We start from the raw sequence: 16,873 nt of genomic DNA, 5'->3' as shown, positions 1-16,873 counted from the left end.
AGACAGCATATAGATGGGTCTTGTTTTTCTTAATCCATTCTGGTACCTGTGTCTTTGGATTGGGGCATTTAGCCCATTTACATTCAGGGTAACATTTAGGGTAACTCATTTAGAGCAGTGGCCCAACTGTGGCTTGGATCATGGTTTAAGGTAACCCTGAGCTGAGAGCACTCTCCTTGGCTCTGTCTCTTCAGCCAGTTTCCCTGCTCTGATAAAAAAGCTCTGCCACACTCTGGCACCCCCCATCTTTCTGCGACCCTGTCGGTCCCGAGACCACACTGTACCCGTGAGGGCTCCACCCCCCACTTAGCCACTGGAGCAATATCAGTCTGTGGAGAAGAATTCTAGAAGTTCTGATTTTGTGCTCTGCTGCTCTACTGCTTGCCAGGAGTCAGCCCTTCCCCCGTGGTCAATCTTCCCATCGCTTTGGATTCACTTCTCCGCACATCCTACCTTCTGGAAAGTGGTCCCTTTTCTGTTCCTAGAATTGCTGGTCTTCTTCTCTTCGATCCCCTACTGAGTTTGCAGGTGTTCAGAATGGTTTGGTAACTGTCTAGTTGAATTCCCGGGTGCAGATGAAATTTAGGTCTCCTCCTTCTCTTCCATCTTGCTCCTCCCCTTCTCTCTTTTTCTTCTTAGACTAGTTAAAGTTCTGTTGATTTTCTTGGTCTTTTCTGAAAAGTAAGCTGTCCCAAGAGACTGGGTGGCTCGGTTGGTTCAGTGTCTGCCTTCAGCTCAGGTCATGATCCCGGGGTTCTAGGATTGAGTCCCGTATTGGGCTCCCTGCTCAGTACGGAGTCTGCTTGTCCTTTTCCCTCTTACCCTCCCCATCTCTTGTGTACCGCCCGCCTCTGAAATTAAAAAAATAAAGATTTTATTTATTTGTCAGAGAGCATGCACACAAGCAGGGAGAGCAGCAGGCAGAGGGAGAAACAGGCTCCCCTTTGAGCCAGGCGCCCAATGTGAGACTTGATCCCATGATCCTGGGATCATGACCTGAGCTGAAGGCAGATGCTTAATTGACTGAGCCACCCAGGTATCCCTGTTCTCTATTTCATTTGTTTCTGCCCTGATCTTTGTTATTTCTCTCCTTCTGCCAACTTCTGATTGTTTATTTTTCTTTATAATTTCTAACAGTTGGTTAACAGGATCAAAGGTGGTTTTACATGAGGCAGAGGGATTGGGGTTTCTTCCTTCATTAGGCTATAAAGTGTAAGCTGCAGGTGCCCCAGTAATCCTGGGAACCAGGCTCAAGGTACTGACAATGGAAGAGACCTAAAGAATTCTGAAAGGACTAGCAATGATGCTTACAGCTCGGTGCTTGAGAACATGGCCCAAGAGAATGCATTTCCTCTTCAGCTGTCATAAGTGAGGTGAGCGACATGCATATATAGGAACAAAATGTGTCCGGAATGGTTTGGCATTTCCTCCTCCCTGGTCTAGGCCAGCAGTCATGGTGCAGTGAGGAAAGTAATGGTTCAGGTAGTATGTCTTGGGTTTTTCCCATGAAACTATGTGTAGTCAATTTACATGAATGTCCTTTATTCTGGGACTTTGTTCTTTCTACATTTGGCGGGTTTAAATATTATTTTGTGAACCGGTGCTAGCATATTTGTTGGTGTTGCCGTTCTTGCTTTGGCAAAGGAAAAAAGTTGGCAATTCTAGTTTAGCCCCAAAATCTTTTTAAGAAAATGTTTCAGGGCAGGAGCTCTAAGTTCAGAGTAGACACAGATTAAGCTCTGTGTACTTCATGAAAGTATCTGTGGCTGAGACAGGCCCCAGGGACACTCGAGGCTGTGCCTCTTCCTAACCTACCCTCCATTCTAGACCCTCTGGCCCTTCTCTACACCCAACTGCCTTGTTCTGGATTCCTCCTTTTTGGCTGATGTGACCTTTGGACCACCTGCTGGGTTCTTGATTCTGCCATCATCCCTGTGGGCTGACCTTCCAAGGTACTTTTTTCATAGCCTGCTCCTCAGTAGTCAGCCTGGACCTTGTCCAAGGCCCTAGAAGCCCATCCCAGGATCCATGACCAAATTCCTCATACAGAGCCTCAGAAGTCAGTCTGTTTGTGTATTTCCCAATCTGATGATTTTATATGTTATTGATTAAATTTCCTTCTGGTTAGCATTTTGGGCATTTGGCATGCCTTTCCTGGAAACCAGGCATTCCCAAGAGCACTGAGGACAGGAAGACTATGTCAGTCTTGGACAACACTGTACAAAAATGTGTTCATGGAGGTGAACACCCGTTCATGTGTCCAAAGAAAGGGCAGGCTGCCCCCATGGGACACGCGGTCATAAACGTAAACACAGTGTGGGCACTGGTGTGTATGCTGAGCCGAGGGGAGAGCTGTAATCACGGTCCCACTTTGCTGTTATAGTTGTGAGTTTTTAGTTAAGTCACTATAAGTAGGGGCCTCATTTTATGGATGAATGAAGTGGAGTTTGGGCTGATGTCTCTCCCTGAGGCTCTTTCTAAGTCTGCAGTCCTCTCACAGTGTGCTTGGCTTGAGGTCTTCTGTCACCTCTGAGAACTACAGTTGGAAATCGCTTGTCCTGGTGCCGTGTAGGATGGAATCACCTCCAGATGGGACCTAACTGATTAGCCTCCAGCTTGGGTGACTGCGACAGAGTCTGAGATGAGGAGGACCTGGCTGTGGCTCTCAAGAGCTTTTTATTTCTTATCTCCCCCTCCTCCATCCCTCCCCACTGCCCCACGACTCCTCCTTCAGCAGACGCTAAATTCCGAACCGGATTATTCTTGTGTCATTTCAGATGTGTCGGTTTGTTCTCTTTCAGCAGCTGTTCCTCTCATGGAGGGCTGGGACTAGATCTTTTCAAGTGGTATGCTGGTAAAATGTTTCATAAATGGCTCTCTGGAAAAGAAAAAAGTCCCAGTTTGTAGCATTTACAGATTTCTGAGGTGTAAAAAGGCTCCCGCCACGGCCAATTTCAAGCTACCAACGGGATGTCACTGGGGCCAGAAAGAGATGGGCATAGCCAGCTCACAGGAGCCAGCATGAGCCCGAAGGAGCTGGCGTCAGCGCGATCTGGGGTTTGCAGAACAGACAGCACGGGGCCGGGCTCACACAGTAGGTTCTCTGGAACTTCTTGCTCCATGGTACCTCTACCGGCAGGCTGAGCAGGGAAAGAGAGGACAGGGAGAAGGTGCTGCCACACCCACCTCTTCGGGCATTTGCTGTTAGCACCCGTGAAAAGAGATCCTTCCCTAGATGACTTTGTATCTTCTGTTGGTGGCCAGGTGGTCTTTCTCAAATGCATCTGGGATCATGTCACCTTTACCAATCTTCAGCAGCTCCCCATTGCCTACAAGATGAATTCTAAATGCTTTTGTGTGGCATCATTCAAAGTCCTTTAGGGTCTGATGCCCACCAGCCTTATCAATCCCACCACTGCCTTCCTTGCCATGGACTCCATGACCCACCCGTTCTACACTTTCCAACTACTCCAAAGATCATGGTTTTAAGCCTCCTGATCTCTGTAGGTGCGATGGTCTTTGTTTCACTTGCCTTCCTTCCATTTACCAACTGGAGAATCCTTCCTTATGCTTAAGGGCTCACTATGTGGTACCTCCTTTATGCAGTCAGCTCTGACTTTTCTTGGGCAGTTAGACTCTCCCTAAATTGCTCCTTGCAATCTTTATTTTTTACAGGATTTTATTTCTGTGAGAGATTGAGAGAGAGAGAAAGAGAGAGCGCACACAAGCTGGGGGAGGGGCAGAGGGAAAGGGAGAAACAGACTCATGGTTGAGCAGGGAGCCTGATGCGGGGCTCAATCCCAGGACCTGAAGATCATGACCTGAGCTGAAGTCAGATGTCCAACCGACTGAGCCACCCAGGCACTCCTTCTTACAGTCTTTACATAACTCTATTAGAGCATCAGTCCCTCTGCATCATACATCATACATCGAACATAAATATTTATCAACAGTGAGCTCTTTGAGGGCAAAGAATTTTCCTTATTTGCTTATCCCGCGCACCCAGTGCTATGCGTGCCCATAGCAGTATGCCCTGGCTGTGTGTTAGATCAGTAACCAGAGAGACCATCGGACTTCCCACTCCTCACTCCCCCCATCTCTGATTCAACTGCGTAATTCGGAATTGGCAGCTGTTTCAATTCTTCCCTCCCCACCTGGGCTTAAACCAATACTAAAAAGTCCTATTGGGTTGACTGTTGTCCTTTCGGGCAGACGAAAGTGGCAATTCAACCCTTTCTTTCTTATCAACCCCTGCACGTGTCAGAGCATCTGAATATGGTGTGTGGGGAGCTCTGGCTCTCTGGTGACTTTTTTCGATTTAATTAGTCTGACCTTCCGTGATAATCCCCCTTAGATGTCCCTGGCTCCCCCCCCCCCCGTCCCCACCCATCCCCCCGCCCCCCCCGCCTCCACTGGTGTATCCTATTCAGTCTCCTGCCTTCATCAGCACAAGACCCACCGCTCAGCTCAGCCTGTAGCATAATTCACTGCTTGGCTCTCAGAAATGAACTTTTACTCCCATGGAGCTGCTTTAGCATTAACGTTGGCCTGAGAGAGCTAGGAAAGTTTATCTTGGAGCCAGCATGGGGTCCGTTCCTCCAAGTCAAATATTTCTCTTTAAAACTAGAATGAGCTTTCGTGTGGCACTACCAATGGCTTCCTGAAATATTGGTATCTCTTTAAACATTAACATTTAGTTACAGTGCTGAAGGCTTTCTGGAGAGCTTTTATTTCTCCTCTGAATAAGCAGGGCTTTCCTTTCATTTCAGAGCAGGCAATCTCTCTGTGCGGGAGGGGAAATGCATTGAAATAGCTCAATCCTGGGTTAATCCAACAGCCATTTATTTTCAGTCCATCCCACAGGATTTTCCAAACGAGGTAGAGAGGCCACTTTAGAAATGATCCAGAAATTCCAAGTGGTACCCCTGTAGCTTCTGGTCTTTGGGATGCTAGGAAAATTCTAGGGAGTTTAATGGTCTCCTTCAAACGCCTAGGCCAGGCTACATTGTTATTATTTTATCCATATCCTATTTCTCTTACTGTTTTGGAATAAAAACATAACAGTGAATGGAGAACTTTCGTCTTTTTTTTTTTTTTTTAAAGATTTTATTTATTTATTTGTCAGAGAGAGAGCGAGCCAGAGCAAGCACAAGCAGACAGAGTGGAAGGCAGAGTCAGAGGGAGAAGCAGGCTCCCCGCAGAGCAAGGAGCCTGATGCGGGACTCGATCCCAGGACGCTGGGATCATGACCTGAGCCGAAGGCAGCTGCTTAACCAACTGAGCCACCCAGGCATCCCAAGAACTTTCGTCTTTATCAGCAGCCTAAGATGGAACGGGGGTAATCTGTAGTTTGGGTTTATTCAATACTGATTGATACATACTCTGGACCAGGAATTATTCTATCCACTGGAGAATCAGAGATGAGGCATGGCCACTGCCAGTGAGAAATTCACATCGGAAGAGACGGACAGGCCAACAGAGAAGTACAGTTGAGGCACATTAATGGGATATCTGGAACCCATAGCAGAGGTCTCTTAGCTCGTTGAAGAGAACTGGAGAAGTTTCTACAACTGACGCAGATTGGAAGGAGCACTCACGGCACCTTGAGAGGTGGATGGGAGACTGGGGAGGCTTGAGCACAGGAACACAGGAGTGGGGGCCTTGGGGAGGAGGCTGGAAGGGTCTTTGGGACCACACTCTGAGAGGTTTTTCATGCAGTTCTAAGGAAACTGGATCTGTTCTGTTGGACTGTAGCTACAGCAGGATGTGAAACAGAGTAAGGGCCTACCCTGGCTTGGATTTCTAGAAGATACCGGGCCGTGGTATGGCATAGAGAGGAGTAGAGGTGGTTTGGAACACTAAGATGACAGATTCAGAAAAGAAATGATCTGGGTCTCACTAAAGTCAGTGGCACCAAAGAGCGACAGAGGGGGTGTCTGCGGCTGCTGACTAGGGTCACCCTGGAGGGGCTCAAGGGGTGGCATTGGTGACAGCAGCCATCGAACAGCATGACTGCTGAAGAACCTATGAGTCATCGGTGGCGGGGGGGAATGTGGGAATCGTGGTGTCCCAGCGATTCACCTAGGGGAGGTGGGAAGAGGTGTTTGTGGGTGCAAGGGCCATGAGGTTGTGTGGCTGAACATTTACTCTCCGTAAATACCCACAGGCTCACCTGTATGTCCCAGTTCCCTTGCGGTTAGGTGGGGCCCTGTGACTAGTTCTAGCCAATGACCTATATGCAGAAGTTAGAGGGGGTGTGTGGCCAATTCTGGCCAGTGACCTGTAAGTGGAAGTTAGGTGGGGCCATGTGACTGGGTCTGGCCAATGACCTATGAGCGGAAGTTATCTATGATGCTTCCAGCATGAACCAAGAGCTGGCTCCTCCCTTGCCATGGTGTCTTGAAAACCATGTCTTCCTGATGTAGCTATAAGAGGCAAGTCCCCTGCATCTGTGAGTCACGTCTAGAAAGGAAACTGCTCTGGGGAATTGCCAGATCCACAGTGAAATTTGCATGAATAAGAAATGAATTTTTATTGCTAAGCCACAGAGATTTTAGGGCTCTTTGTTACCATGGTATAACCTCTCCTATTCTGACAAAAATGCCTCCCACTCCTCTAAGCCTAGTCCAGCCTGGGGGAGCCGGGATGAGGCCAGTCCTGTGACTGCAGGTTATTTCAGCTTCTTGACCACAAGCACTGGAAGAGTGTTTGGAAGGAGCCCCCTGACAGAGGCACGCTTCCCTGTCTCAGGACACTTTGGCTCCCCTTGGCTGGTGACTATGACAGTTTCCTCAAGCAGGCAGCCCCTTGGGAGAACAGAAATGATTATATGGTGAAATGCCAGAGTCCTTCACGATGCCCGAGAGATTGACAGCAATTCTTAGTACTCCTGGAGTATGTGTCATCCTGAGAAAGCATAAATGTATTACAAGCCTCTGGGGGCAGGATGAAAGCTTCTCCGGTCATCAATACTATATGCCTCTTGTCAAGCCCGAGGCGGAGAAGGAAGCTCCGGTGGGAAGGGGATTCATAACGACTGCTGGAGGAGGAACGGCTAAGGAACCCAGGGAAGCTGGGTCTGGAGCTGAGAGGACTTGGTGGGGGGTTCCACGATTATTGGGTCTTTAAAAATTCAAGGGCTGTTATGTGAAAGAGAGCAGATTTATTTTCTGGTGGCCCTGCAGGGCAGAGATAGACCAGCGGATGGGCGTTACATGGAGACAGATTCCAGCTCCCTGGAAGGATAAGCAGGCGACAGACCGACGTGCTGGAAAATGGACTGTTAGGGCTGTCCCGGTGGGTGGTGGGTCCCCGTCACTGCAAGTGCTTCATCACAGGCTGGAAACCCACCTGGTAGAAGTTGCTGTGATAGAGGGAGATGTGACGGGGGTGACAGGTCAGGGCTTAAATACCTGTCCAGTTTCCGCTCCTTCTACCCTAAGGCCATGTGCTCTGGGACAAGACAAGCATCTTTGCTGAACTGGTTGTTTTAATTATGAATAATAACAAGTCCTACCTCTGATTCGCTCTAGAAAGATACATGATGTGAGATATATTTCCAGGCTGATTTTGAGGAAATATTAATGATAACACCATCATCCAACACTGCCCTCCTGGGACCGCACATCTATTGGATACTTCTTCTGGGCCCAGGCACCATGCTCTGCACATCAGCTCGTCTGACCCGGATAGGAACCATTTGAGACAAGAAGCTCTCTCTGTTTTACACAAGAAAAAAGGATTGGAGCAACTTGCCCAAGGTGACACGGACAGAATGTGCCCAACCTGGGACTCCATTTAACTTCAACTGACGGCATGTCTGGCTCTGGACTCTAAACTCTTACGTACTCAGCTTGTTAGAGGGCTTCAAGATCAAAAAAGAAGATGCGTGTGTGGCTGCTCTGAAGGTTTACGTAAAGAGTGTCCTTGGATGGACAACTGGTCCATCTGGATGGTTCTGCTGAAATTGATTTTCCTTTTAATATCAGGATATTAAAATCTCCCTCCATCATCGTTATGTGGGCTATTCTGATGGGCATGGAAGATGCTTTATGATGGATACGTTCTAGTTCCCTTTCGCTGCACAATGAACGATCCCCCAAATGTAGTGACTTACAAAGACCATCATTATTTCATTATTATTTCTTATGCTGCTGGAGGTTAGCTGGGCTCAGCCAGGGACTTGTGTTCAGGATCTCCCACGTGGTTGTGGTCAGATGATGGCGGGGCTGGAGTCCTCTGAAGGGCTTCCTCGCTGCATGTCTGTGTGGTGTTGTTGTTGTTGGCTGGGACACCCACGTGGCCTGGGCTTCCCCACAGGATGGTGGCTGTTTCAAGAGTGAGCATCCCAATAGAGCCAGGTGTTTTTTTGACTTCACCTGGGACGTCACAGAGCATTCCTTCCTCCAGAGTCATAGATGCTCCCAGATTCAAGAGGAGGGACCACAGACTTCCGCAACCCAATAGGAGGGCTGAGAGGCACATGGGAGTAGGTGGTGTTATTATGGAAATTTTGAAGAACAACCTACCATTGGCTGATAGGATGCATTAATTCAAGACCTCTTCTTGGGTGGGTAGTAAATAAAAAGCTAGAAGAAAAAGGGCTGAGAATTTCTACACCACTTCCATTTTGTGCTTGTTTCACTTTAAAGAAAACCATTCTAGTCGGTATCTCTTATATGTTTTTGTTAACGGAAGCATTGGCTTTCAGCCAGGCCTGTCCCTTCATGGACTATATTCTGTTACATATTTATTCATAGAAATGACTATCCCATAGTGCACAGAGGCAAAATTAACAGTTATGTCATTTTCTGCCCAAAGATTTTTTGCTAGAGAGTATTCTATGGACATTTGTTGACTGATTTGAAGAAATTACTTTATTCTTTTAGTACTTTAAAATGTGTGTGTGTGGAGGGGGTGGGGGGACATTGGTCATGATTTCTCCAGCGGGAAGGAAGTGTCTGTAAGAAAACAAAGGAGCTGTGGCAGGTTCATATAACATGGCTCTCCCGTTTGGGAAATTGTCCTTAGTTTTATGCCTCAGGTGGTCCTACAAGGAGCTGAAGAGGCCTGGATTCTCTTTGACTGAAGTGTTTTCTGGGGAAAATATGGTTAGGGGTGAGAGATTAAGCATTGCCCTTGGGTCTTTTAGTTCATGTTCTTGATGGAAAGAATTCTAAGAGAATCTGGGCAAGAAGCTGGGCATCATGTCATCTGCTGGTGAATCTTGACAACTGGGTTTTAGGTGCCTACCAGGCTACGTGCATCAGAGAGGAAGAAGCAAATGGAAATAATGCAAGTGTGAGACACCATCTTGGTTCTTCAGGGCGTCTCAGTGGCTCCCCATGGTGCCACCTTCCCCTTGTTGTTGACATTGTGCAGGCTCCAACTTCTGGGGCTGACAGTGTTCAGGCTTAGGTTCCCCACTTCTTGTCTCTCCAGTCCTGTGGAATCTATGTCGGTGGCATGCCTCATAAGCGCTTCGGAGCCTCAAAAGGCAGTGCCTTTTGGAATTCACCTCTGTGCATGGGGCAATGAGGAAGAACTGGTTAACTCTGAGTCATGGACCAGAGTCGGACTAGGGGTCCACAGGGCCACCGAGGCAGAGAAAGGGCAGGCGGAAGAAGTGATCTCAGGCTGCGTGGAATGTCGCTGTGTCCACCCAGAGAGAGACTACGTTGCAAAGCACACACATAGAGATATAAAGGGAGTGGGACTTTTGTAAAGGAAGGTGGATGTGAATCTCTTATGTGCCCAACAATGAGGCCCAAAGAGGGAGAGAGAAATGAAGACTGAAGGAGGGGGGGGTGCTTTATAAGGATTGTTTTAAGTTTTTATTTTTTTTCATTTTAAAAAATTTTATTTATTTGACACAGACAGAGATCACAAGTGGGCAGAGAAGCAGGCAGAGAGAGAGGAAGAAGCAGGCTCCCCGCTGAGCAGAGAGCCCGATGCGGGGCTCTATCCCAGGACCCTGCAATCATGACCTGAGCTGAAGGCAGAGGCTTAACCCACTGAGCCACCCAGGTGCCCCAAGAATTGTTTTAAGTTTTTAGAATGCCAGTCTAGAGAAAAAACTGGAATTTATAAAACACATATATGAGACATAAATTTCATATATGTGCACACAATACTATATACATGTCTCATGCATGTATACATGTATGCAACCTGAAAACACACACACATAGTCCACACACAGAAATACGTACATACGTAGAAATAATGGACACAGATCTGTTTTTGAGGGGAGGGTGTCACTTATATTACCTTCCCTAAAGATCTTTTACTCTGCCATAGACTCCCTTAAGACTCACCACTCCTTCCCTCTCTCCCTCTTCCTTCCTTTTTAATCTTATTGTAGAAAATTTCAAACATATACAAAAGTAGAGGGAATAGAGTAATAAACTTTGATAAAGAGCTCCTTTAAATACCTGTTCTTTGGAACATTTACAATAGAGTTCAATTTACAGAAACATTGCCTGGGCAGTTTGGAAAGAGTCCCCTTTGTGTAAAGTGAAGAATAAATAAATTCTATAGAATTATTCTCAGAAGGTATGTGTACATGATGAAACTATGGAGATCTTCTGACCAGTATAAATCAGAAAATCCCATAGAGTAGCAACACCAGAAAGAATCATTCTCTTAAACATTTTTTTTTTTTTTAAATTTGGACTTTATCAGAAACTACATCTAAGGAGAAGCACTGCCAATGTTTGTTCAGGCCAATGTTTTTGGCCAGTGTTTTATGATGTGTGACATATGATGCAAGTGACCAGTTATTTCTGTGAAACAAGTGGAAAGATTTTGTTCCCCACCATATTATCGAATGTCTTCACAGAATAAGTCAGAATTAAAGCATGATCTAGACTGACTTTCACCCCACTGCCGTGTGGCCCAGTGAGGAAGGAAGGCATATCTGGACCTAGAAGCTGCAAGTTCTGACTGGGGTTATCGGCCGTCCAGGGGCCAAGGCAGGTTGAGCTGAGCCTGGCTGTGGGCCTCCACTTACGAGGGATCCCCCAGGCAGAACTGGATTCCTAGACTTGGAAATGATGGCCAAGAGCGGACTTGACTCATGGTTGGGGAGTTGAGCGTTCGAAGAGAAGTGTTGCTTCTGAGGGATACCTCTAGCGATGGGGGGGAGGGCAGGAGCTAAGGAGAGGAGGATAGATAGCATGAGGAAGTGGACAGATGGTCCAGGATGAAGTCTGTGAACCGGGCAAAGGTGTGAGAAAGCTGTTCTTAGTGGACTGCTTCCACAGCAGGCTAGGACCCTGCAAACGTTGAGCCACAGTGAAGCAGTGGTCGGCGTCATCGGCGTGGCACCATCTTGGGGGGGGTTGCACAGGGCATAGTTCTCACACTGTTGCATATGAAAGTCCCTGGGGAGCTTTAACACACTCCCATATGCCCAGGCCGTACTCCAAACAAATCAGAGGTATTGGCACTGGACCCAAGGTAGGGGTCCAGTGTACAGCCAAGTGAGAAGTAGTGACATAGAGTGCCAGGGCCTGAAGGTGCTGGGTCTCTCCTGCCACTAACACTTACAAGTTGTATGATCTTGGACAAACTGCTTAACACCTCTAGTTGTCCAGCGAGAACTTGAAGGGCTTGGACTAAATGATCTCACTGGTGGTTGAAACAAATGACCCCTAACTTGTTTGTGAGGTGGGGTCTCTGTCCCCTCCCCCTGAATCCGAACTCTGTGAACTCTGTCCCCACTGCTTCCTGTCCAGATTCCTGACCCACACTGCCCTTGGGCATAATAAGATGGGTGCTTTACTTTCTGAAGCTTTGGGGTATTTTGTTACGCAGCAGCAGATAACCAAGGCAATCGCTCAGCATTGCCATATAAGGGATATCAGAGAATGACAGTGTAACGGAGGGGTGGACTTTAAGGGGGTGGACTCTGGAGGAAGATGGACTAGGTTCAAATACTGGCTCTGTGCATTAGGGTACATTACTGACCCTTTTGATGTCTGTCTCAATTCCCTCCTTAGAAATGGGATACTAATAATAACCTCCCTTGTAAGGTTGTCATGTAGATTAAATAACCTAATATATTTAAAGAGGGAGCCCTCTGAGTGTCTGCAGTGATTATAACGATGGTGATAAGGAATTGGCTTAGCCTTGGTTTATCTGTAATCTGCAATATGTTGGAGTGGAGCCCAGAGGTGTGAGGTCGGTGGGGCTGCCGCACAGGCCGGGCGTGACCTGTGTTGCGTTTGCCCAGCCTCCGTCCCATGTTGCTAAGTACTACCAGGGACCTACATTGTTCTTAGCTATTCAGCAGGTGTTCAAAGGCACCTTGGAGCTGTGTATCATGTCTCTGGACCTGTCACTGTCACATTGCTCAGAAATTGGATTCTGCAGAGTGGAAACATGTGGCTTGTTGGCAAGGCAACTGGTTCAGAGCAGGGACATTTCCAGGCTGAGAGAGCTCGCCTTTGTCAATTGGGTTACAGACCTCATAAAAATCTGTTTGTTTGTGTTCTTTTCTGGATGCTCAGAGACATCAGGCCACCCCCAGCTGCAAGGGGAGAGTGCGCTCCGCAAATGGGTGTCTCCAGCTGCCCTCCTTTCTTTGTCCATCTTGGCTCTAAAGCTAGCCTCCGACCTTCTCATGGTGGGGGAGTGCCCGGACCTGGCGATGCTGGGGTAGTGTCTCTTGGTGTTACGCTGCAGTGGGAGGGCCCAAAGCCCCGGGGGCTTCTGACTTTCCTATTGTTGCCTGGAGGTAGATGGTGAGATTCAGGGAAGGGTTTGCAGCTCCTGTACTCCGGTGCACGGTGTCATCAATTTCCATTTAAAAACCAGAAGGGCAGCCCTCTAAAATATCGAGTTTTCGGTGTGACAAATAGAAATTTATGGCGCAAGGGTTAACTACTGAACTGTTAAAGTCTGTCAGCAATGCCATCATGAATGAAATGAGAGGCTAGGAAAGTTGAAAAAATGAACGTGCTTTGGGTGGCTGCATGGGATTTGGCGGCCAATGGCGAATTCTTGGTTAAGGGCTGGCTCTGCCGTTGGCGGCCCCTTGATCTTGAACAATTTAGCCTTTTTTTGAGCCTCCACTTCTATGTAAGAAAGACAAGGATGATGACATCGTATCAGAGCACTGTTGTGAGGGTCAGAGAGGATCAAGTCTGTGCAAGGAGCTTTCTCAAGCATAAGGCTCGGGGCTCCTGGGTGGCTCAGTCAGGACCTTCGGCTCAGGTCCTGGAATGGAGTCCTCGCTCAGCGGGGAGCCTGCTTCTCCCTCTCCCTCTGCCTGCCCCTCCCCCAGCTTGTGCTCTCTCTGTCTGTCAAATAAATAAATAAAGTCTTAACAAACAAACAAACCCCATAAGGCTTGACACATGTCCCACTGTATGGAGGGTGTCAGGATGCCTTCATAAATGATTCTTATACCTGGTTGTCAGGGTCATATAATGTTCCTTCCTTCCTTCATTTTTTAACTCACTCACTCATTCATTTATTCCATGAATTTATCCAGCATGTACTGTGTGCCAGGCACCGGACCAGTTGCTGGGAATATAATGAAAGAACAAAACCATAAACGGTCCCTGACTCTCTGAACTTAATTCTGGTGGGTAGAAACACAGATAAAATAAATAGGTCAAATGTGGTATATTCGACAGCATAGCGTTATGTAGAAAAATAACACGGGGAAGGGGCATGGGGTCCTATGGGATGGGGAAAACTATTGTTGTAAATACCATGTTGGGGAAAGCCCCACAGAGAATAAAGACTTGAAAGAGGTGAGGAAGAGAGCCGTGACTTTACCTGGTGGAACAGCTTTCTAGGCCAAGCAGATGGGATCTGTACATTCACCTGGTGACTTTGAGAAAGGGCAAGGGGCCAGGTAGGTAGAGTGAGGACAGGGAGAGAGAAAGGGGGTGTGGCCTGTTGGTTTCGGGGCCAGCTCCTCTAAGACCTCATTCCAACACCTTTGGCTTTTTCTCTGAAGGGATGGGAAGCCCATGGAAGGTTTGGAGCAGAGAAAGGAAATGATCCTATTTAGTTTTAAAAAATGAAATAAAGAATTCAAAAACAGCATTATTGAGATAACAGTGACATGTAGTAAACTATGCATATTTAGAGAGTGCGACTTGGTAATTAAAAACTTTTAATTATGATAAAATACTCATAATAAAATTTACCATCTTAACTGTTTTTACATGTATAGTTCATTAGTGGTAAGACTGTTCATGTTGTATGACTGATATCCACTTGCAAAACTAGACCTCTGCACCCATCAAACAACTCTCCATTCGCCCTTACCCTAGCTGCTGGCAACCACCATCCCCCTTTTTGACTATGAACGTGACCATACTAGGAATCTCCTCAAAGCGGAATCATACGGAATTTGTCTTTTTGTGACTATCTTATTTCACTTAGCTTAATGTCCTTAAGCTTCTTTTGTGTTGTAGCAGATGTCAGAATTTCAGGCCTTGTAGAGGAATAACATTCCATTGCTTGTACATACCACATTTTGTTTATTCATCTGTCAGTGCTTCCGTGTTTTAACTGTTATGAATAACGCCACTATGAACACGGTGTATGAACTCCCGTTGGAGATCATGCTTTCAGTTCTTCTGGGTATAAATCCCGATGTGGAATTGCTGGATCATGTGGTCATTGTATTTTTAATTTGTTTTAGGAGCCAGCATACTGTTTTCCACAGTAACCGCACCACCTTACCTTCCCACCGACAGCGTGCTAGTCTTCCGACCTTTCCGCGTCCTCACCGAGTCTCGCTGTTTTCCACATTCGTTAATTTTTTTTGTAGTAGCCGTACTAACGGGTGTGGGATGGTATCTCACTGTAGTTTTGATTTGTGTTTCCCTAATGATTAGTGGTGTGGGACATCTTTTCATGTGTTGGCTGGCCATTGTATAACTTCTTTGGAAAAAAATGTCCGTTCAGCTCCTTTGCCCAATTTTTAACTAGATTGTTTGTGTAGGCTTTTTTTTTTTTTTGGTGGTCCAATTGTATAAGTTCTTTATATATATTGAATATTAATCCCAGATCAGATATATAGATATTCCTCTCATTCTATAGGTTGCCTTTTCACACTATGGATGGCATTGGGTCTTTTAACGCAGATGCTTTTTACTTTTGGTGTATTTTTATTCATTTACTTTTGCTTCTGTAGCCCATGGCAATTTGAGAACTTCTGGCATGTGTACATTTATATAAATATATTTATATATATAAGTGCATCAATCTGCACATATATAATCATATACAAAATTATATATACTATATGATCTGCATATATCTATATGAATTATATAAAATCTATATTATAATATAAATATATAACTATAAATATACAATAAAATATATTATAATCTCTGGGTATTATATAAAATATATAACATAGATTTTATATATAATATATATTTTATAATACATATATAAAGTATATTATATAACATGTGTAATATATAAATATATGTAATCTCCATCACTACAGTCAAGATAATCAGCATATCTGGTACTCCCACAAATATCCTCATGCTTTTTTGTGATTTCTCCCTTCTGCTCCTCCCTTCCTCCTCTCCTATCACCTGTCCCTAGTTAGCCATTGATCTGCTTTCTGTCATTATAGATTTTTTTCCCTAGAATTTTATGGAATGGAATCATACAGTATGTGCCCTTCTTTTGCCTGATCTCTTTCCCACAGCATAATTGTTTTAAGGGTCATCCATGTGGTACCAAGAGTTTGTTCCTGTTTATTGCTGAGCATTATTCCATTGAATGGGCATTCTACTATTGGTTTATCCAGTTTCTCTGGATCTTTGCATTATTTCCAGTTTTTGGCTATTAACAATGAAGCTTCTCTGAACATTCCTGTACAAGTCTGGTGTGGGTATCTGCTGTCTGTCCTCTGGGGTGAACACCTAACAGTATAATGGTTAGATCAGGTTAGATTAGTTAGTATAATGGTTAGATCAGGTTAGATTAGTTAGTATAATGGTTAGATCAGGTTTATAATGGTGGATACAGGTTTAACTTCTTAAGAAATCATCAGACACTTTCCCAATGTGGGAACTCCTCTTGCAAGTTTGAGAGATCCCTTTGCTCCTTATACTTACCAACATATGGCACGATCTGTGATTTTAATTTTAGTTATTTCTAATAAGTGGGTAGTAGAGGTCTGTTCAAATCATTTGCCTAGTTTTTATTTTTATTTTTAAAGATTTTATTTATTTGAGGGGGCTCACAAGCGGGGGAAGGGGGGAGGAACAGAGGAAGAGGGACAAGCAGATTCCATCCTGAGCATGGAGCCTGATGCAGAGCTTGGTCCCATGACCCTAAGCTCATGACCTGAGCTGAAATCAAGAGTTGGATGCTTAAGCAACTGAGCCACCCAGGCACCCCTGCCCAGTTTTTAAATTGTGTTGTTTATTTCCTTATTTTTGATCTTTGAGAGTTCTGGATACAAGTCTTTTGTTGGACATATGCTTTGCAAATATTTTCTCCTGGTCTGTGGCTTTTTTAAAAAAAATTTGATTTTAGCGATGTCTTCTGAAGATTGGATCTTAATTTTGACAAAATCAATTTATTCTTTGATGGATTTGTTTTTTCAAGGTGTCATCCATCATCCAAGTTCTGTTTTCAGAGGGTCCCTCTGGCTGCTCTGTTGAGAACGGAGTCAGAGGTGTACAGAGGTGGAAATTTGGAGACCAGTTAAAAGACCATAACAAGAAGACATGTTTGGGGTGATGATGGTTTAGACCAGGATTGTGGCAGTGGTGGTGATGAGAAGAGGAGGGATTGGGGTATATCTTGAAGACAGAGGCCATGGGTGGGATATTCTGATAGACTGGATGTGAGATGTAAGAGAAAGAAGAGTCTGAGG

This window comes from Mustela erminea, chromosome 20 (assembly GCF_009829155.1).
Source record: "Mustela erminea isolate mMusErm1 chromosome 20, mMusErm1.Pri, whole genome shotgun sequence".
In the NCBI taxonomy this organism is placed as follows: domain Eukaryota; kingdom Metazoa; phylum Chordata; class Mammalia; order Carnivora; family Mustelidae; genus Mustela; species Mustela erminea.
The sequence above is the reverse complement of the archived record's forward strand: the minus strand, read 5'-3'. Positions refer to the sequence as shown.